We start from the raw sequence: 21087 nt of genomic DNA, 5'->3' as shown, positions 1-21087 counted from the left end.
TCAGATCCCTTAACTCGTTGCTGTTAATTTGGATTATGTAGACAAACCCTCAATGTACTGTGCATGTGAAACATCAGGCTTCTTGACTAGATATGCCAGTGTTCAATGACCCACACTAATAGACACATCTGCCTCATTTCCAGTCTGACTCTATCTGGACTCAGCTTCCTGCTCTTGGATCTAAGTACATTCCAGGCATATATATTTTGTTGAACTGTCCATCATTTCAATGGGATACAGTTTGGACATGTAAAACATAAATATGTGCTTCCACAGGTGCTTTATAAAGACTTTTACCCTCATTTTGTTGATTATTTAGGTCCACCATTCTTACATTCCCTACAAAATTTGGGTAGATCCATTCACAGTCACTGACACAGTTCTGCTTTCTACTTTGCTTCGATTTCAGCTGAGATCATTTCCACACACGGCAGGTCCATTTGCACACCAAAAAAGCACAGGACAGGGGTTTGATTGCTCAGCTAAAGTCAAAGGACATGAGGCTTAGGTAGTTCTACCTCTTGCTGGGAGTATTTCATACAGTTCTTGGTTGAACCTTGAAAACAGAACATATGAGAGAGTGCCACCACCTACAGAAGACACAATAACTTTATGCCACATCTGCACTACTTTGCCAGCATTCCAACAGAAAATTTTATTTTTTAGAGGCTATTTTACTCTACTGCCATTATAATCAGTGTCAAGTGAAAGCATCAAGCAGACAAAAAGTCTGCCACAAGATCTCAGTTGTTTGTGCTACTGCATGTGCCTTTATCCCTGATGGCATCCCACAAACCAGAGAGAACAACCTTTTTATGAATAAATCCTTTTATGAATAAATTACTATAAATTCAGACAAATCCATGCTAGAACAGTGCAATGCTCTGGAATGCTGAAACAGCTTGTGAATCAAAAAATCATTGTCTAGTACAAAATCAGGGCGTTGCTGCATTGTCTGCAGGAGATAGTGACATTCAGCCTTGGGGGATACAGCAAGAAAAAAATTAATGCAGCAGAAAACCTTTCTAAACAAGAAGTTGGCCACCTGCTAAAAATTGTATGCATTTGATGTTGTAAAGCTTCCTGGTATTTCAATTTCTTATTATCATTCTCTTTAAGATGCTGCTCCTTCAGGTAGGAGTCATCTAAAAATAGTCCTCTTCCTAAAAAAAAAATAAAACTCACAAACCCACAAAAAGAGGAAATTTTCCTTTTTTTTTTTTATTATATTATATTTTACCCCCCTGGCCACTAACACTGAATATAGAATTTCTTCTATCTTATTTTTTCTTTTCTTTTTTTTTTTTTTTTTGGTGCCTGTTTTGCAGACTGAAGAAAATGACTGTAAATCAGTTTGCATTCAAAACACCACACTTGCACCTAAAAGAACAGGATATTATAGCATTAAAAATAAGGTTCAGTGTAATGGGAAAATTTTGTGACTGACAGCAGAGCACCTTTTGAGTCATAAATTCTCATTTTTAAAGGACAAAAGGGACTATCACAATCATTGTCTGAATTCCTACATAACAGAGACAATGTAATTTCACACAATAATTCCTACGTCAGTCCCCTGCCTTCTGATCTCCAAGAAAAACTTCTACTTTACATGTCACACCCCGCAAGCAGAAGACCCAGGGATTCTTCAGCTTCATCCATGAAAATTATCAAACAGATTTACAAAAACCATTACCAGCAATAAGGCAGAATCAAATCCTAGTTCTAAACTATCTTGAACGTAGATGAATCAGCACACGGAAATCATGGTAGGATGGGAATATCTTTTAGAGACGTCAACTTTTACAGGATGAGCACAGGGTAAAATCAGACTATTTTATACTTCACAAAGTTCCTGTAATTGGATCTTGTGACATGGATAAATACTGTAATGGATCTGTTGCTTCATTAGCACACACTCTGATGTCCTGCAGCACCACATCCATCAGGCTCCTCATTCCCTCTGGGGAAGGCTCCTGCAAGGTCTTGGCAGAGACGTGAGTCAGGCCCTGTAGGATCTGCAGACTTGTGGGTTTAGCCTGTGCACTGGTTGCAGACCAGGTAGTTTGGGGTCAAGGTGCCAAATCTGTAGGGAGAAGAGGTTGTTCTCCCTGCTAAAGGGACCAGTGCTACTTATGAGTGATTTGTGATGGTTTTGCATCACCACAAAGCTGTTGCAGGTGAGTTAGAATGGGTGAGAAAAAGATTATACTTCGGCCAAGGGAGCTTTGGGCCCATTTGTATGGAATGAGAATCTCTGGTGTTTGTCTGGAAGAGTCAGAGTCAGAGCTTCATATTTCTACCCCTGTCTGCCCTTAGATGGTAAGTTAAGAAGTACAAAAGTACAAAAAATATTCTTAGGAGTAACTGAGGTTAGACATTCTTCTAAGAGCACTGATAATCCTAGTTGAAAATTTCTGTCCATGGCCTAATTAGTACAAAAAACAGAAGATGAGATTTTCAAAGGTTGTGAGACATCCAGTCCTGTGTTTATCTTATCTTTCATCTTATATTGCTTCTGCATTTATATGTGTTTTCTTTATTAGATCAAATTTAATTTGGAGCAGTTTAATATCTGAAACACCTTACTAGTACCACAGAAATGTTAGAGAGAGGTCTGCATTACAAAACTGGAATTAAGTTAAAGCCTGAGAATGAGACCTCTGTCTTCAAGCCTGTCTTATCTCATAAATCTGTAATCAAGGCCTAAAGGTCATAAGTGGTGTCAAAAAACTTGCACCAAATAGCCCCAAAACACAGGGTGAGCAGGATGCTTTCCTGAACTTGGAGACTGGAGGCACTATCTATGCCTGCATATAGTCTTTACTGTACATTATTTCTTAAGCTTGAACACTTCACTTTGCAAAATTAATATTGCTTTGTGTTTTAATTTTTAATAGAACTGTGGTTATACTGGCAGTAACACGGACATCATTCTCGTGCCGTGAATCCCATAGTTACATTAAGGACGGCAAAACACGGATTACTCAGATCAGATAACCTAACCAGTGGGAAATAAACACAAAAAGCTCACTTACCATGACAGTTCTGGAATTTCACCAGAGATGAACCTGTCCCTGTGGGCTCTCCCAGCTCACGAGTCCCAAAGCATCATCAGCATCACTAGCCAGGATGGCAGCCCAATGTTGTTGCCCTCGCATTCAAACAAAAGACCCCTCAGCTGAGCTCTGGCTCTTTACCTTCCCATTCACTAGTGGTTTAAAGAGACATTTGATTTTTCTGTTCTGTGTTTGCCTGTAACTATTTTTAGCAGCTAATAGCTGACACCCCAGGGAGCATGATGTCATCACACTCCGCACTTACTTACGGAGCTCTCTGAAGTCAAACCCAGACAGCAGCAGCTGTCATCGTGGGGAGCTGGCTCATTAGGCAGGGCTAAAGCAGTGACACCACCAGAGCCCTGCTCAAAAGACCTAAAAGAAGGAAGTTCAGTAAGATCTCAATTAAAGAACCATTCATTCTTTTGTAAGTAATCTGTAGTCAAGATTTAAAAAATGGTATTCGTTTTTTGAGGCTGCTGAGTACTTTTTGCAGTACTAATAAAAATAGAGTCTTACTGGCAATCCTCTTGTCAGTGGCACATGCAAAAGTTTTGTGGACTTTTGGAATTAACACCAGTCCACTATCCTTATCAGAAAGGAAAACTACTGAACAGCCACTGACTGGCAGCTTTATTAGTGATCCCAGCAGATAGACTAAGGACTCAGTGATCATGGACACCAAACCTATATCTGCTCCCAGTGTATTTAATGATCCATCACCCCAGAAAGCTCCATTTGGTTGGGTACATGAGACATTTCTAATTTCCCTTCAAAAGATGAAGATTCATGCTTTTGCTCATCCTGTAGCTCTTCTTTATACCTCTCATAGTTCAAGTTAATTTGTCTAAAAATAGCTAAACAACTGTAGAAATACTCAAAAGGAGTTAACACTCCCTGTAAGATGGTACCAACATTTCCTTCTAATTTTTAAAAAACACTCACCTTACAGGACTGAATTATCTTTTCTAACATAATTATATTCCAATGTCTAATCACATTCATCCTTCCTCTGACAAGTGCACTCAGGTTTGCTTCCACCTCTGCTACTTCCAGTTCATGAACCCCAGGTTACAGACGAGGTTATTATTGTGTCTGGCTTGGTACAGTATGTGACTTACTTATATGACATTACCAGTAAGCTGGTAAAAAAGTTAGCCTAATTCTTTCTGAACAACAACCCAGTCTTCCTCAGCATTGGCAATACCTACCAACATTGTTCCAACATTGAGGAATTTCACCTCAACACATCAGTAAATATATTAAATACAACAGATCCCAAAACTAATCCCAGAGGAACACCACTTTTCTCCAGCCTCATCACTTTCTCTTGAATATTACTTTTAGTCAGCACTTTAGCCAGCTCACAATTCTCGTGGTCACCACCATCATCTCCAAATTCAAGAAAATTTCCTGTGGGATGTCAGTTGCTGGAATCTAAGTGAAGGAAGCTCACTTTTATTGCTTCTAAAAAATCAATGACCATACTGAAATATACTGAACATTTTGATCTACCTTTGATAAAAAATGTTGTAATTTATTCCAAAATAGGTCCACACTTGCTATTTTTGAGTCACAGGAAAAAAATGAACAACAACCAACCAACTGAACAAAACCTTCCCAAAGAAACCCAACAAAACAAAACAAAAAAAACGGGCTCACTACAAACCCCACATTACTGCAGTTATTCCAAAATTCTGGAAATTATGTGCATCACCTAAATTTGTCTTACCAGTAAGCTGTGCTTCCATGCCAGCAGCTGTAATTTCTAGTAATTCTCATGATAGAATCATCACTGCTGTCATCAACTGTACTGATAACTGAGGCTAAACTTTTATTTCATGTGTGGGGCACAGCTACCAAACTGTTAATCTGTATCCTATACCTTGTATGAGGTGTCCCACTTCCTTCTTGTTTGAATATCAATGCAGTACAATCCACCTTGGTTTGTGTGTGCACACAAGCTGGAACAGTTACTTGTGCAAAGTACAAGTGTCAATACAGTGACTTCACCAGGAATACCCACTATTGAAGAAAATTTGTGTGATATTTTCATTCAGAAATATCACAGAACCATAAAATCCCAGAATGGTTTGGGTTGGAAGGACCTCAAACATTCTCCAGTTCCAACCCCCCTGCCATGGGCAGGGACAACTTCCAGAAGACCGGGTTGCTCAGGGCCCCATCCAACCTTCTAGGGATAGAATCATAGAATAGATTTGGTTGGAAAGAACCTTTAAAGCCCATCTAGTCTAACCCCTCCTGCAATGAGCAGGGACATCTTCACCTTAACGAATTCATGTGAGACATTTTTTCATCCACAAACAATGAAACACTTTGAATTTAGCCTGGATTTTGTTCATTCTTAACCATCAGACAAAAACCTCCTGAGGCAAAAATCTAAACAAGGATGTTCTAAATCTCCTTAGCACGTTGGGCGCACAGTCTCTCAAAGCCCAAGATGAAAGGGTTCCCTTTGAAGTAGCAAAGATGATGTGCCCTAGAGAATCATGCTGTGCTGCTTTTGTCCATCCCTTTGAAAGGCTGCATCAGGAAACCTCCTGTTATCAGGCACATGACAAATACCAACAAGTCCCCAAGGCTGAGCTTATGTCAGAGGGACATTTAAAGGGTCGGCCTAACAGCTCAAAGGTTTGTTATCAGCCACAGTGTAGCAGCGCCCACATCAGACAAGTGCTGAGGAATTGCTGGCACCAGAAATAATGGGATGGCACAGGAGCGGGCCCAGGGGTGTGGAAGCACCATGCTCACCAGGAGTTCTGTCTGCAGAAGGACATGTTTGTAGCTATGATTGCTTATTCCCTCCTCACAAGGAAAAAGTACAAAAAAAAATAGACTGTAAAGAACATTAAAACTTCACAATAGTGCAGTGAGCAGATTTATGTGTGTGTGGATTTTCTGTGGCATTGGAAGCATTTAGCGCCAACACAGATACAGGGGGTGTGGTTGGATTAATGCATTGTTTATGAATATGCATCAAGGAAACAAATTTTCCCTCCATAAAACACACACCCATGAACCCTGTTAGTGTATTTTTCCAATGAATTAATGACATTTCTCAACAACAGGGTTGAGGATATTTTGTGTCTCTGTGTATAAGTTTCCAAAGTAATTTATTAGAGTAGTTATATTTAGAAATTAAAGTCTACTTACTAGATGTTTAAAATGCTTTTCCCTTTAGCTGCCTTTGCTACCACTTTGCTCATTTTTTTACAAATGTTTGAGGGGTTCACTGAACAAGTCTTTCTTTATGCATTTAAACCATTTCTTTGGTTTTATTCTTTTGTTCTTTCTGTTGAGATTTTTAGTCAAATATATTTACAAATATTTACCCTTATTTACATATACAAGAAAATAATACTCAGATTTCTAAACAAAAAATTAGCTTCATTATTTTGTCACCTCCAAGACTGAATTATCATACTGTTTCCTTGCTCAATTCCTAATTTTTCAGTTCTGGGAAAATATAGCCACTATGATTTTGTAATTCCATGCTAAGTATCAGGGATTTAATTTCCTAATTTTCTGGCTGAGGGCATCTCTGCTCAGTGTTTCTAATTTTTATTTTAACTGAAATTATTTCCCTCTCCTCTGTATAATGGAGTACTGAAGGACCACAGAGGGTTGGTCCATCAAAACCTTACAGCCATAACTGACAGTGAAAAAGGATCTGTTCACACAAGAACTAAAGATCAAATCAAACAAATCAAATCACAAAATCATAGAACACTAGGTCAGAAGGGGACCTCAAGGAATCTGGTCTGACCTTTCTTGGAAAAAGCACAGTCTAGACAAGAGGGTCCAGCACCCTATCCAGCTGAACCTTAAAATGTCCAACGTTGGGGAATCCACCACTTCACTGGAGAGATTTTTCCAATGTCTGATTGTTCTCACTGTGGACTATTTTGCTTTTGTGTCCAATTGGAGTCTCCTCAGGAGCCACTTGTACCCACTGCCCCTCATCTTCTCTTTGTGACTCCTTGCAAAAAGGGAGTCTCCATCTTCTTTATAGCCACCCTTTAAATTCTGGGAGATGGTGAGTGATAAGGTCTCCCTTGAGCCTTCTTTTCTCAAGGCTGGACAAACCCATTTCTCTCAGCCTTTCCTCACATGGAAGATTCCTGGTCCTTTGATCATCTCTGTGGCCCTTCTCTGGTCCCTCTCCAGCCTGTCCACTTATTTTCTGCATGGCAGGGTCCAAACCTGAACACAATATTCCAGGTGTGGTCTCACAAGTGCTGAGTAGAGTGGGACAATGATTTCTTTATCTCTGCTGGAGATGCCCTTGTTGATGTGACCCAGCATCCTGCTGGCTTTCATTACCTCAGCAGCACTGGTCACTCCTTTCGAGCTCGTGGTCCACCAGGGTCCCCAGGCCCCTTCCCACAGAGCTGCTCTCCAGCCAGGTAGATCCCAGCCTGTGATACACTCCTGGATTATGTTTTCCCAGGTGCATGACTGTACATTTGTCCTTGTTAGACTTCATAAGGCAGAAACACTGGTTTTAACTGTGAGATGAGTTCCCACTGTTATGGCAGAGACCCAGAGCACTCCCTGGCCTGGAAACCTATGAGCACAGTCCCTGCTGTGCAAAACTCCCTCCTGATCCCTGCCCACAGCACTCCTGGTCACTAGTGCTCCCCTGGACAGTTTCAATCTCCCAAGGTTGCTCATGAGAGCTGCCAGCTGCTGGCAGAGCTCCCGGCTCTTCCTTGGGTTTCCCTGGCTCCAGGATTCCCCCCTGCACACCTTGACCTAGTGCTCAGCCCAGGATGTAGCACTGCCACAGCTGTGCCTGAACAACTGAGTATTTACACTGTTAACCGGATTTTAAATATTGCACCGACTTCCTGGTGACATTATCAGCTGAATTTAATCTTTTCTGCATAAAGGGCCACTTAATAGGAGGAGGAAGTTTCTTCTTACTACTTAATTTAGGTATGGTGAATACTTATGCAAGATCTGGTGATGAATGTCAGCCAATGTCAGCTTTCTTGGACCATGACACATATTAATGTCATTGTCCCCCTCCTTCATTTAGTCTAAAAATAGCCTCCTATTACTATTATGTTAGATCAGAACAGGCTTTTTAATGGAGATATATACAGGAAAAAAGCTGGTGCTTGTATTTTTAAGCCCTGGTTGCAGCACTAAGTAGAACATACAGTGAGTATCAGGATCAAATCGTAGCATCTGTCTGTTAAGATTTGTTGGTACAGAACTGTCACCCACATGGCTCCTTGTCTGGTATTAAACAAGTGCAACAGAGAAACATGAAAAGTGTTAATAGTGCTGCAAGTCAGCTGCAAAGGAATTGAACAGAACTTCTGAAGCTAGGCTCTGGATGCAAAATTTTCAGTAATGACATTTCAAAAAAATATTTTTAACTATAAATTTAAAAAAATAATTCTTTTGAGTTAAAAAATTATCTATTTTAATGAAAAGCCAGATTTTTCATATGTTCCTTGTTAAGTAAATACTGCTTTCTTCTTACATCAGATATGGCACAAAACCTATTGCTTTTGGTTTGGGTATGAATCTTCCTGTTTTTCAGAGATCTTATCGAACTTAACAGCTCAACTTATGATTTTGCCAGGGACTTTTAGAAAGCTAATCCTGATTAGAGAAATAACCTCCCCTATCTAGGACAAAACAGAGAAGAGGAGAGTCCTTGAGTCTGTCTGACTTACGATTCAGTTACAAATGCAACGCACACACCTAAGATACTCTTCCATTGTCTTTGTCCTTCAGACAAACTATTCAGCCTCCACACACAAGTTCTGTATGTCATGTAAAGAACAGAAAGAGAAGCCTGAGGTGATGGCATGCAGGAAAGTACATTATCAGTATTAGATGTGTAGTCCTAGGTGCAAAGTTGCCTTTGCAGTGCCTACACGGGCTGTGTTCAATACCAACCCAGAAGGCAGGTAGTTAAACCAAGTCTCCTTCATAATCGAGAGGAGTGTCAGGCTTCTCCAAAGGTGGTTCAGAGCAGAAGCCATACTTGTGGACTCTGAATTATTTTCTGAAATAACATCCTCTGCATTTAATCTCTCAATAGTTCAGGAAAAGTTGCCTTCCTCATTTAGGCACCTATGTTAGGCATGTAAGGTTAGGCTATGGGAATTGTTATGGGAATTGCCTTATACCTCTCTTTCCCTGTGTTTCTGCACTCCATTTCTGTTACTGTCACAAACTTTGCTGAAGCCAGAAGTAGCAGATTTTATCAGTGCACTAACTGGTTCAACCACACTCTTCCTGCTCTGATACTTCTGGTTGTCTGCATGCCTAAACAGCATCTCAGCCTTTGATCACCTCCAGGGAGCATGCGCTCTTGAACTGGACTATTTTTAGTTCCTCATCTATGACCATCTTCTCCAAGATGAAAGAACATGGGATGATGATGCCTACGTATGCTGTGAACTGCTTACATACTGATGCCTGAGAACACTTATACAGGACTAGCATGTTGTAGTTCTATAATTAGACACACAGCATGACTGTTACAGTATTTCACCTAAATATCAATTTATTTACTTCTTGTGATTTGTCACACCTCAATAAAATCATTTCCCATTTCTGAGAAGACAGATTAATGAAAGCTCCAGTCCACTGCTTGCCCTCCCTCCTGTGATCTGTCAGCATAGAAAACACTGATACATTTTCTTGTAACAACAAGTGACATAGAAGAGAAGGTTTAAACTTTTCGAAGAGAAAAATTCAAATAAATTTTTTATGGAAAAGTCAGTACATTATCCGTGTGATTCCCCACCAATGGAAACGGATTATATAGATTATATAGATAGACAGCAAAGAGTGTAATCACTGCTTTGGGATCAGACAGAGATAAAAGTCTTGAGGCTCCAGCAGCTTCATTCCATGTCTCTCAGAGATCCTATTGGGCCCCTTGGATCTGGATCCAGCTTTCAGGTTCCAGTATGGACCACTATGGAGTCTTTTATGAATGACCCAGTCACTACTGGGAGATACCCAGAGCAGGGAAGGCAGAGGGAAACCAGGTCTTAAGGGCTGCTCATGAAACCCTGGGAGCATTCTATCCAGCCATCTCCAACTCTCTAAATTAAGGCCATGATATTCACCTTCATTATAAAACACATTGAGATCCGTGGATGAAAACTACTAAATAAAAACTAATTATTACCATTTAGGTTGGAAAAGACCTCTAAGACCATCGAGTCCAACCTTTAACTTAACACTGCCAAGTCCAGCACTAAACCATGGCAAGTGCTACATCTACATGTCTTTTAAATACCTCCAGAGGTGGTGACTCATCCCCTGCCCTGGGCAGCCTGTTCCAGTGCTTGACAATCCTTTCAGTGAAGAAATGCTCCCTAATATCAAATTTAAACCTCTCCTGATGCAACTTGAGGCCATTTCCTCTTGTACTATCACTTATTATTTGGGACATGAGACCAACACCCACCTACAACCTCCTTTCAGGTCATTGAGTACTTTAGTGCTGCTCTATAAGAAATCCAAGCTTTCCTTGAAGCTCAAGGTCCAGTCTTACTGAAGCCTCATCACCTCTGTGTCACCATATTCCTTCAAAGACACTTGCTATTTTAGAATGTCTGAAAATAGAATTACTATATGCTGTCAAAACAGTTGAGTTTTACTACAGACTGAAGAAAAACAAAGCTAATACAAATGGACAGTTTTAATTTCAAGCTTTTATAAATTTCAAGATTTTATAAAGCCATTCAGAAAATTATCTAAAATACGTCCTGTGTTTCTGTAAGACCAAAAATATTATCCTCAATTCTGTAGGGTTTTGGCTTTTTCTTGACAACTCCCCTGCTTCTTTTGGATGGTTTTTAGTCCTTTTTTAAACATCCATAATAGGCAAACTGAATCCTGCCTCTTGACAGCATACCAACATACCTAAAACAAGAAAGTACACGTGCTGAGTGTTTCTTTTGCTACAAGCTTCAGATCTAGTCTTTGATGAGAAAAACACATTCTCTATCAAAAGCTGAAACACTTCAGCAAATATTGGTGCAATATATCTGCTTTATTGTAAAGTCTCTTTAAGAAAGGGCTCTGAATTCACATTCCCAATCCAAACTGTGCGTCACAGTCTGAATTTCATAGTCTGACAGCACTACTGAAATGCCTCCCAGAGACTAAATTCAGCTTTAATTCAGGTTTGTGTGGCCAGCAGAGAATTAAGGAAACCCCACAGCAGAGTCTAATGGCTCTGACAGCTTCTATGCTAACTCCCATATTCCCTCCACACAGAACATGTCCAGGGAAAGGAGCATTCCTCAAAAACAGATATTTCAGAGGAAGATGAAAGAAATCCCCATCCAGAGCAGGCAATTCAGAAGCACTAAGCTCTAAATTACATTTCTTTTTAACCTCCATTGAACATTACAGATTATAATTCTAAATTTCTAACTTGTTTTATGATGTTCTTACTAGATTACATCATGCTACCCGGTGTATAAAAACAATGGAATGAAAGCCTCTAATTTTAGCTGTCATAAGTTAAAGAATAAATGGCAGCAGAAGCTTTCACTTATAATAGCAGGATTTTGGGTGACTACAGAAAAAGTTATCTTTTCTGTACATGCAAAAACGCTCAACCCTTTAAGCAAAATTTCAGAATCTGTAAAAGTTGTGTGTGCTTAAGAGTTAATGGCGAAGGTGTCACTATGCTCAGAAATAGAGGCAACTTTTCCATGTCACATTCAGCTTATTAATAACTCAATTATTCCTGTCGCAATGGCACATGTCTCTCTGCTCCTTGTTATTGTTATGCAACTGGAATAGCTTTCAGAATCGCTTTGGGCTGAGCTTGAACAGGTAAACTATAAAATTCAGCTTGGATCGAGTTTTATGCTGAAATGCTATTGCAATTCACTAGATGAATGCTGAGTGACATAGAGTATGCAATTATGCAAGAGGAGTGTTTGCAACAAGCCATCTTGGAAGTACTTCCATTTGTGAGAGGATTTTTTCATGTTCTGAATCTGAATACATTAAAAAGCCTGTAATCACTTAATAGAGTCAAATCTGCAATTCTTAGTTCTGAATATCTTCTATAACGAAATGAGCTTCTCAATTCTTGTGATTAACTTACAAACAAAGCCAAATACAAGAAGCTGGCTCAGAAAAATCAATGCAGGAAATCATTGCCAGATTTCTCATAAACATTTCTGCCTTAGAAACCACTGGAATTTACACTCTCTTTATCACATGTTGTATAGGGTTGTACGCAATTACAGCACTTCCTACACAAAGTAATTCAGATCTGGGGAAGATCTTGCATAAATGGATATAAAAATTATATGCAGCCTCCTGGAAAATCGCCAAAGTGGCCCTCATGCTTATAAAATAGTGCATCAATCTCATCTGCCCTCTGTGTTTACACGTGTATTGCCACAAACCTGCTTTGTTTCGACGTGCATTTTCATGACCTTGAAGCTCAGGGAAATGTATTTTTTATTCTATTCAGTACCTTCACACAAGGATATCTATAATCATTATAAAAAATCTCCAGTCGGAGAAATGGGGGGGAAAAAAAAGGGACTTCAACTGCTCGATTTCTAAATTAAGCTACATCTGAAGTTAAAAATAGCCCATCCGACTGAAGATGCTCTGCTGCCTGAATTTAAATAGCCTGTTTCTTTCCCTGACAGTAACATTTATTGTGCTCTCCGCTGCTGCAAAAAAATGCCTTCCATAAGGAGGCTACCTTTATTTATGACCGATTTTATTTCACCTACCATGACAGAATTAAATAAAGGAGGTCAGTGTTCCACCTGGGATGTGTACCAATTTTCCCACAGAGGCATTTCTCTTCTTTTACTAAATATACCTAAGAATATGCATGTGTATATGTATGACTTTTTCCAGCTCTTTCTGCAGATTTTTCTGTGAAGATCTACAGTAAGAATACATTGCCTGAAATGCAACCAGTTTTCTACAGTATGTGTCCTAAAAGTGTTTGTGCCCATCACTATCAACCTTTTTTCTCTTCATTTACTTACAAATATATATATTTTTAGATGTTTCATTGCTGATTCTAGATAAAAAGAAGTATTAAATGCAATTACACACAGTATATGTGAAATGGTTTACTCACCATTTATGCCCAAAGCATTGAATGAAAAGGAGTAGAAGCTGCATCCCTTTTCTCTCTGGGCCTAACACAGAGCCAGCATAGGGATATCTATCCTGTCCATATTCCTACTGTGGTCAGAGTTTGAGAGGTCAGAAACAAGTTACACAAGCCCTGCTTGTGCTATTCATATAACAACTCCAGCATTGACTTTATAAGGCATGCAGACTAGAAAGGTAAAATTTCTTTTAAGCCACCTTGACCCTTCTCACCAAAGTGGGTTAGTTCCTTTTCTTGAAATTTCTAGTGCTGCAATCTGCACAGTTTTAAGTTTCAAGCACTGTATCCATGCTTGCCCCTGAGAAACTAAATTTTCCTCAATATTCATTCTAAATTCACTGTGCCTTAATTTCAACATTTTATGAGATTAAAATTAATCAGATTCACTTCCACATTTTAGGCAAGAAAATGAGAAAGGTACACTTCTAATGTGCAAAATGAAACTTGAATCTTGCTGTATTGAGACAACTCTGCTTTCCCCCTCTTTGTTAAATTGCATATTTTATATGAGCATTCCCAAAGGAATAGCACAGAGACTCAGGAATAAGTAAATGAAAGATGAGATGGATATAAGTACTTCTCTTACCCCCGAGCAAGCCTTTCACATTGCACTCAATTTGTGGACTAAAAGCCTGAAAAATCCCCGAAAGCTTCATAAGCATCAATAATATTTGCAATGATGTAAGCCAGAGGCAATGATCTAAATTCTGCAGTCCCTAATTGAATAAAACACCCATCGAAGTCAACAGGAATTGCAGTCAATTAAGCTGTAAGTATTTCAGGTCCTCAGCATTTTACATAATGTTACTACACAGCATCTACGAGTAGTTTTATTTGCATAGGGCAATGTTTGACAGAGAGAAGCCTCTGTGAAAGCAGCCAGGGCTGGAACAGTCACACATAGTCCAGGAGTGTAGTTTCAGTCATCAATCCCCACCAGGTTAAGGCAGGATGCCCGTTCACTTACCCAGGTGAAGATATAAGGCTGCTTTGATTTGTAGGCCTTGAGCAGCAAAGGCAGTCATATTAAAGGGGGCTGGATTTGACTCAAATTTTAGATAAAATGGTTAATAAAATGAAATCCTTTTGAAATTTGATGTGTATGTCCATAGCCCATCAGAGTAATGTAATTTCTCTAAACTACTTAACCCAAGTAGAGTCAGAGCTGTTAATTACTTACCAGTAAATAAATGGGTGTATGTGTGGCAGAGTCCTGTCATGCTACAGGATAGTTGTTACACCCTTACTCTGCTTTATCACCACGCATGAGAAACGAGAGCCACACGTGCTGCTCCTGAGGAATTGCAGGGGAATGAGGGTCTGTCTGCAGCACTGGCTCAGCAGATGGTTTAGGGTCTCTCCTGCTGCTGGGAAGGCAGGGCTGTGGCTGCCAGAAACCATTCCCATTGCGCTGTGTCATGAGCTTCACAAAAGCACATAATAATGCATGTAATGAGTCTCCAGAATCACGTTTGGGAGGCCTGGAGAATGTTTCTCTTTCCCAATGTGAACTACTGAGTCATCCTGTGCATGTGAGACAGACTGTATTCTCTTCCCAGAGCTCCTTTGAATCACTATTACCACCAGATAACAGATGTTGCTCTCCAGGAAAGTTTTTCATACAAGCTCTTATAATCATGGGGATTATTTCAACTTGACCTTGTAACTACAATAGAAAAACAAGATGAACTGGGGGATCTCAGAGGGCTGTGTGCTCTCTGCATATCTAAGTAACTCAGCCCTGAACAACATGACTACTCAAAGCACTACATAAAGAATAACAGAAACATTCATGGTCTGATAACGTAAATACTGGTTATTCCCAGCTTACATGGGGAAAAAACAAGCCCTGAAGTGTTTAATGGAATGGTCTGACATCATACAGCAAATATGTAACAGTTCAGGAATAAGTATGTAATGTTTGAAAGCACCTAAATCTCTTTGAAACTTAGAGTCTATGGATGTGCAATGAAACCACAGTTAAATAATTTGAAAATAGGACTAAAAGTATAAATTGGAAGCTTTTAGTAAAGCGTTTTAAAATGCCCATCTTCTGCCAACCACTTCTGTTTTAAATCACAAGACATTTTCTCTCTAATTACTTGTTCAAAGTGAACCTTAACATGCACTTTAATAGAGACATTGGAAGTGCTGTAATACATTCCAAATTTCAGTCTTCCTTAAATATGTATGCTGCTGGTCAAGCAACAGTTACTTTCCTTCTGTATGCCTTTGTTGTGTTCCTGGATTGCAGCTTTGGATGATAAAGCACATTTTCACCACTCTTTTTTTTCCAAAATGCCAGTAACCAAAAGTTTAAAATCAGACATTTATACTGCAACTATTCCTGTGCCTTCTGGTGCCACTTTAACTAAATTCATGCAATTCAATTATTTTCTAATGCCTTGAATACACACATATCATGATTTCACATCAGAGTTTTAGAGTTACATCTCCAGATCCCAGAAGTAACAGAGATATGTTTATTCATTGCATTGGACAGTCAGGCCCAGGTAATGAAATAACAGCCCAGCTTCTAAACCAAAACCATAGGGCTTTGGTTTGGTAAAAATGAATTAGTAAAGTTTTAATTTGATGGTCTCATTAATCACTACAGTCACAAACTAGAACTCACAGTATTCTTGAGGAGATATATATCCAGAGAGATACTACAAAACTACAAAACAGATAGAAAAACTACAAAACAGCCAACCAAAAAGGTAATCTATGCCAGATCATGGATAGATGACGTTTCTCAGATAAAATAATCTATCAGGTCTCGGGAGAACTAACCTCTAACAGCAAAGGCCACAGTTCAGGCTGAGGTGCCCAGTGCAGCGATAGCACTAATGCTGTCATCAATAGTGATTTGCTTTGTCATACACTATGTTTAGAGACTCGATGATTTCATTTATTTTTTGCCTTCTGTTTGTCAAGGGATGAGGAGTTTGGGCTACTGAATGTTTTTATACATTCTTGCATTTATCCAACATGTCCTAATCTTTCTAGGATAAGCACTGGAAACACTGGATAAGCTTCTCTTTTGCCATCCTGACATGTCTTCCCATTCATGAGTATCTCCTTGGTTTTCCCACCCTGGTCTGAAGCCTGACCTTTTGTCAGTTTGTGCTGTTAATTATTCCTCTTCCTTTCTATCTATTCAAAAGTACAAGATAAAGAAACAACCGGAATTCACCACTCCAAAGTTTCCAGCAACACACTCGGCATTAGAAGGGTCAAATTGCTGAACAGCACTTACACTGTGCCATGGGCAAACACTGCATCTCAAGCTTTAATGTCTGTCTCTATCCAACCCATCCTCCCCAAACTACCACCTGAAACCCTGCACTCAGAATCACCGAGATGCTCCAGGAACCCATCTCTTCCTGGCCTGCTCCCTGCAGCTCTCTGGTAGTTTCCTGCATCACCAAACCCCCTTGGTTCCACCCAATCTTGGAGCCTTCTCTACTCCCTGTCCTTTGCCTCTGCATCACTCCTCAGAGCCATAAAAACCTTGCCCTAATTGTTGTCAGTTGTGCTGTGAACAATTCACAATGCAGGTTCATTCCCTTCTCCCCATTTCAGCTTTTCTCTCTCTGTTCCCACTGCCTGAAAGTAAAAGCTATTCTCTGCATAATACAACCAATGGAGCATTTTTAAATTGGAAAGAGAGATGGTGAAGATAGACAGGAAAAAGGTGGACAGAAAGATAAAGACTGAGGCTTGCTACCCACCATCTTTTCCAGAAAGCTTTATCTCTCAATCTCTCATGTGAAAACCCACTTTTATAATTAACATGCCTTCTTTAGCTGTCATCATGTTATTTTTCTGGTATAAGACACCATCTAGAATAATACAAAATCATCGTTTCATGGTTTTGCTCCCCAGATTACTAAAAATGGTGGAATCATATGGAATGTTGATAAACATTAGATAATGACATATTTTCTTTGTGCTTACTGTTATTTTCCCCTACTGTGTTAAGTATTTAACACTACTCATATCTTAAACTGCTTAAAAGGGATATCCAGCACACAGATGTCAAAAACCAGTAACAATTTTTAGAAAGAGGAAACAGGTCTACTTTCTGAACAAACATATTTTCTCAACAGCCTGATGAAAAGATCATTTTCACCTCAGACTTTTAAAATTGTTGCTCTGAATACTCTTCTCTCTCATACGTACACATCCAGACTCACTGCTGTGCTCCAGTAGTTTTGATAATGCAAAGCTATCATAACCACATCTGAAATATATAGTAACATCTAGAATTTAGCAACTGGAATTTGCCATGCTAAATTAAATGCCCCAATGTATTTTTCTACTGGGGAAAAGTGTGAGTCAAAATTACACTCTGCGTGTATTTGCAGTAAGCAGGAAATAGAGTGAAATAAATATGTGCTTTATTCTGGTTAATATATGTTGTGCCCATCAGGGCACGTAAGGTTGCCAGGATGTGAAGCACATGCGTAGGTGCACATATATTAAGCAGTAAATAGTAATTTTGATGAGACAGTTACTAATTTGAACTTTGATACCTTAGCAATTCCACAGAAAAGCAATACAACAACTGCATCAATTGTCTCTTTCTCCCAGGAAGCCATCACACAAACAGGGAACTGCACCAACAGAGATGCTTGGGACTCAGAACAGTTCTAATGGGGGTCATTTAAAACAACAACAAAAAAAGAAACCATCACAAACCAAACATTTCACTCGTATCTGTCATAACCCAGATTACATGTAAATACATCATAGAAACTTCAGAGATCATTTGGAACTTCTGAAGAGATTTTTTTTTGCCTCCTTTCTTGGGTATTATTTAGGTGCCCTCACATGCAAAAGAACAAAATTTGGGCCTATTCAGAGAGGCAATTATCACTACCAGCTTACATTACTGATCCCAGTTCCAGAAAAAATGTCTGCAGTCTGGAAGCTATATTTTCTCACTGTCCATGGGTGAGCAAAGACCCTATGAGCCTGCAAGTGCCTATTCAATAGTCAAAATTTAAAAACAACATGAGTTCAACATCTTCAACATCCTGTGGGACAGGACTGCACTCTGGATTTTCAGTTTCCAGTTGATGTGGAGTATTCCATACATACAGTACAAAGAAGACTATTCAGAACTTCCCATTTGCCTGAGAGACAACCACGGTTAATGCTCTGAAATCTGCATTACACCACTCTGTGGGTTTCTTGTTTTCAATTCTTCTGAAAATATTTTGGGTATAATGGATGTATATGGTGATTGCAGTAGTGGGATTCATAGTTACAAGGAGAATAAAATCCTGACCTGCTGTATATGCAGCACTACTAAGATTTCATTGTTCAAATTAGGTAAAACCTCTCTGCTATTACTAATTTCAAGGTCAGCTACGCGAATAACAACAACAACAACAACAACAACAAAGTAATGATACTCAATGTTTTGAATAAATCCAGACAGGACTGTTAATAAAATAGAAAAGAAAAATCCTCACTTACCTCAGTAGTTGTAAGCTGTTATTTCATACTCTGTAAACTTTCCCTCCCTACTAACTAAACAAAAGTTCTGCAATCCTGATGCTAGAATAGCTCTCAAACACATACTGCAGAATACCAAAAAAGAGAAAGCCTATGTTGTCCTTACTAGCAGGCATCTCTCCAGGGATGATTGGTCATTACCCTGGCAACCCTCACAAATGGCAAATGACGTAAAGAGAGTGGGGAAAAAAAGCCACTGAGAGCAGAAAGCACTATATGCATTATAGATAGTTCTGGGAATCCATGCTCATATATGCATTAAATGGCTTCAGAGGAGCACAGGGATCTTCCATTTTGCAGAGCTGCCTGCTGAGGTGAATAAGAAACTTTCTCATTTTTTTCTTAATCAAAGCATTGGGAGCATCTCTAAGTCTTTAATTGAAGCAAATTGGGGTTTGATTATTTTGATTATTTGATAATTCAGACGCTGGGTTTTTTCTCTTTTTTTTCAATTCTGTTAAAATTTCCCATTAAAATAGCTCACAGTCGTATTCAGACAAGTGGATGTATTTGTCATTTCCTTTTCACCTTCTTTGTTGTTATGCAAAGTTATTTATTATTATAGTTATTTAAATCATCTCTCGTACCCTCATTTTCCCCTAACAATGCATTTGTACAAATTTTACAAGAGTTCTTGTGTTCATGACATTAAACACGTTGGCAGTTGTATTCAGTGTTACTGATAACTATGCCTAAAAGAGACGTGATTCTAGACAAACATCAGAGAACAAATTAAACAGCATTTTGCTATTTTTGCACAGCATGATCACAATGAATTTGACCACACTATGATCTGTCTGTCACATAGAGAGATAAACTTGGGTGTGGTTAATTCTTCCACAATTAGATGGAAAAAATCATAAGAAAGATGAAAAGGAAATCTGCTTTGTGATTCTTTAGCATCTGCACCACTATTATTAAGTAAAACTGAAGGAATTCTGCATATGAAACCAAGAAAAGCATCTTCCACCCCTGCCTGTACGTGTTATCAATTACAATTCAGGATCAGGCATCCTTTTACTCGCTCTTCTTTAAACCTCAGGATTTCTGGATTCCTAAATGCACAAAAAACCAGCTTTCAAAGAGCATGCTGGAAAGCATTATCACTGAGTTCATTTTAATCACCTAAAGGAAAGGGCACAATTCTCTGAAATAAGAACTGAAGAAGGAAGTGAATCGAGGTGGCTGCTCTAACCACTTAGCTATTATGTAAAAGTTGGATGGGAATGGCTCTACCATGACAACTGAGTTTCCTGTTGAATTGATGAAAACACATTAGATGTATTTGAACTCTGCCCCACTTCAAATCTGAAATGAAATAGAAGCAACTTGCAACTGCAAATAGGATATTTCTATACCTGGCTGCCTAAATTCAATTACTTATAATTTTTTGGAGTAAAATTTAGCACTCATTGAAATTCAGATGCATTCAAATTTAGGTGAAGAAGATCCTTGAAGAAGAGGACAGACAGGCTTGAGAAGCCCAGCTTGTTCATACAAGAATAAAGGCAAGAAACTTTGCCAATACCTAAGTTAAAAAATTACATCCAGGTCCTTCAAGAGCAAACAGAGTACAAAGGTAGGAAGAATAAGTGTATTAAGTGCAGTGTACACATTTCTACCAAGGAAATGCTGTTAAAAATATGACTTTCTAAGGGTAAGAGAAGGAAGAGTTCGAACTGGTAATTGTACAGAGCAGCACATGTTGTACTTCACCAAATAATGGGAAGACAAGTATCTCCACTCAGTTCTTTCACTTACTTCCAGTAACTCTCAGATCTATACAGAATCAGCAACTACCTGAGAGAAAATGTCATTAGACCAGCAGCAGCCTCTGACTGTCCTCACATTTAGGACAGTGAGCTGAGATTTCAGGAGACCCGAGTCATTTACCTCAGCTGTACTACCAGCTTGCTCTCACAAAATGTTTCCCCAGCTGTACAAAGTGAATAAGGACTCAAACTCCTTTAGAAAGAGCTTTCAGTGCTATTGCTGAAAAGGTTTATAGGAGAAAGGGCTTAATTTTTGTTGTTTTCAAATTCTACCATCCCATTGCAATCAGGAAGAAGGCATTCCATTTGTATCATGACAATTTTCCAAAAAGGCTGAATGAGCCATTGCAAGTGACTGAAATTTATGACCAAACAAGTAATGAACAGAAAATATATTCAAATGATAATGCTCCATTAGGTGTACTTTATTCATTTGCTGAAGACAACTCATTTTTAATTATTTAAACTCTGGCAGCATCATACTAGCAAATGTTCTGCTGGGTTATAATTGACAAATATCTTTATCTGAGCAAAGTGAAATCTCAGTACAACATTACCTCCGATATCA

At 39.0% G+C, this 21087-nt stretch overlaps 1 protein-coding gene across 1 annotated transcript in view; it reads right to left on the bottom strand.

Annotated features, from left to right (window-relative positions):
- The window catches only part of GNB4 (G protein subunit beta 4), a 67585-nt gene extending 48785 nt beyond the window's left edge, over positions 1-18800 (bottom strand). Inside the window, exon 1 of the mRNA XM_027685416.1 lies at positions 18709-18800. The gene's annotated coding sequence lies outside the window, so the exon portion shown is untranslated. The remainder of the gene's footprint in view (positions 1-18708) is intronic.
- Positions 18801-21087: the final 2287 nt, after the last annotated feature.

The sequence above is a fragment of the Neopelma chrysocephalum genome, unplaced genomic scaffold (genome assembly GCF_003984885.1).
Source record: "Neopelma chrysocephalum unplaced genomic scaffold, ASM398488v2 Primary Assembly neopelma1_69, whole genome shotgun sequence".
Lineage (NCBI taxonomy): Eukaryota > Metazoa > Chordata > Aves > Passeriformes > Pipridae > Neopelma > Neopelma chrysocephalum.
Note: the sequence above shows the minus strand (reverse complement) of the source record. Positions and strands in the feature narration are given on the sequence as shown.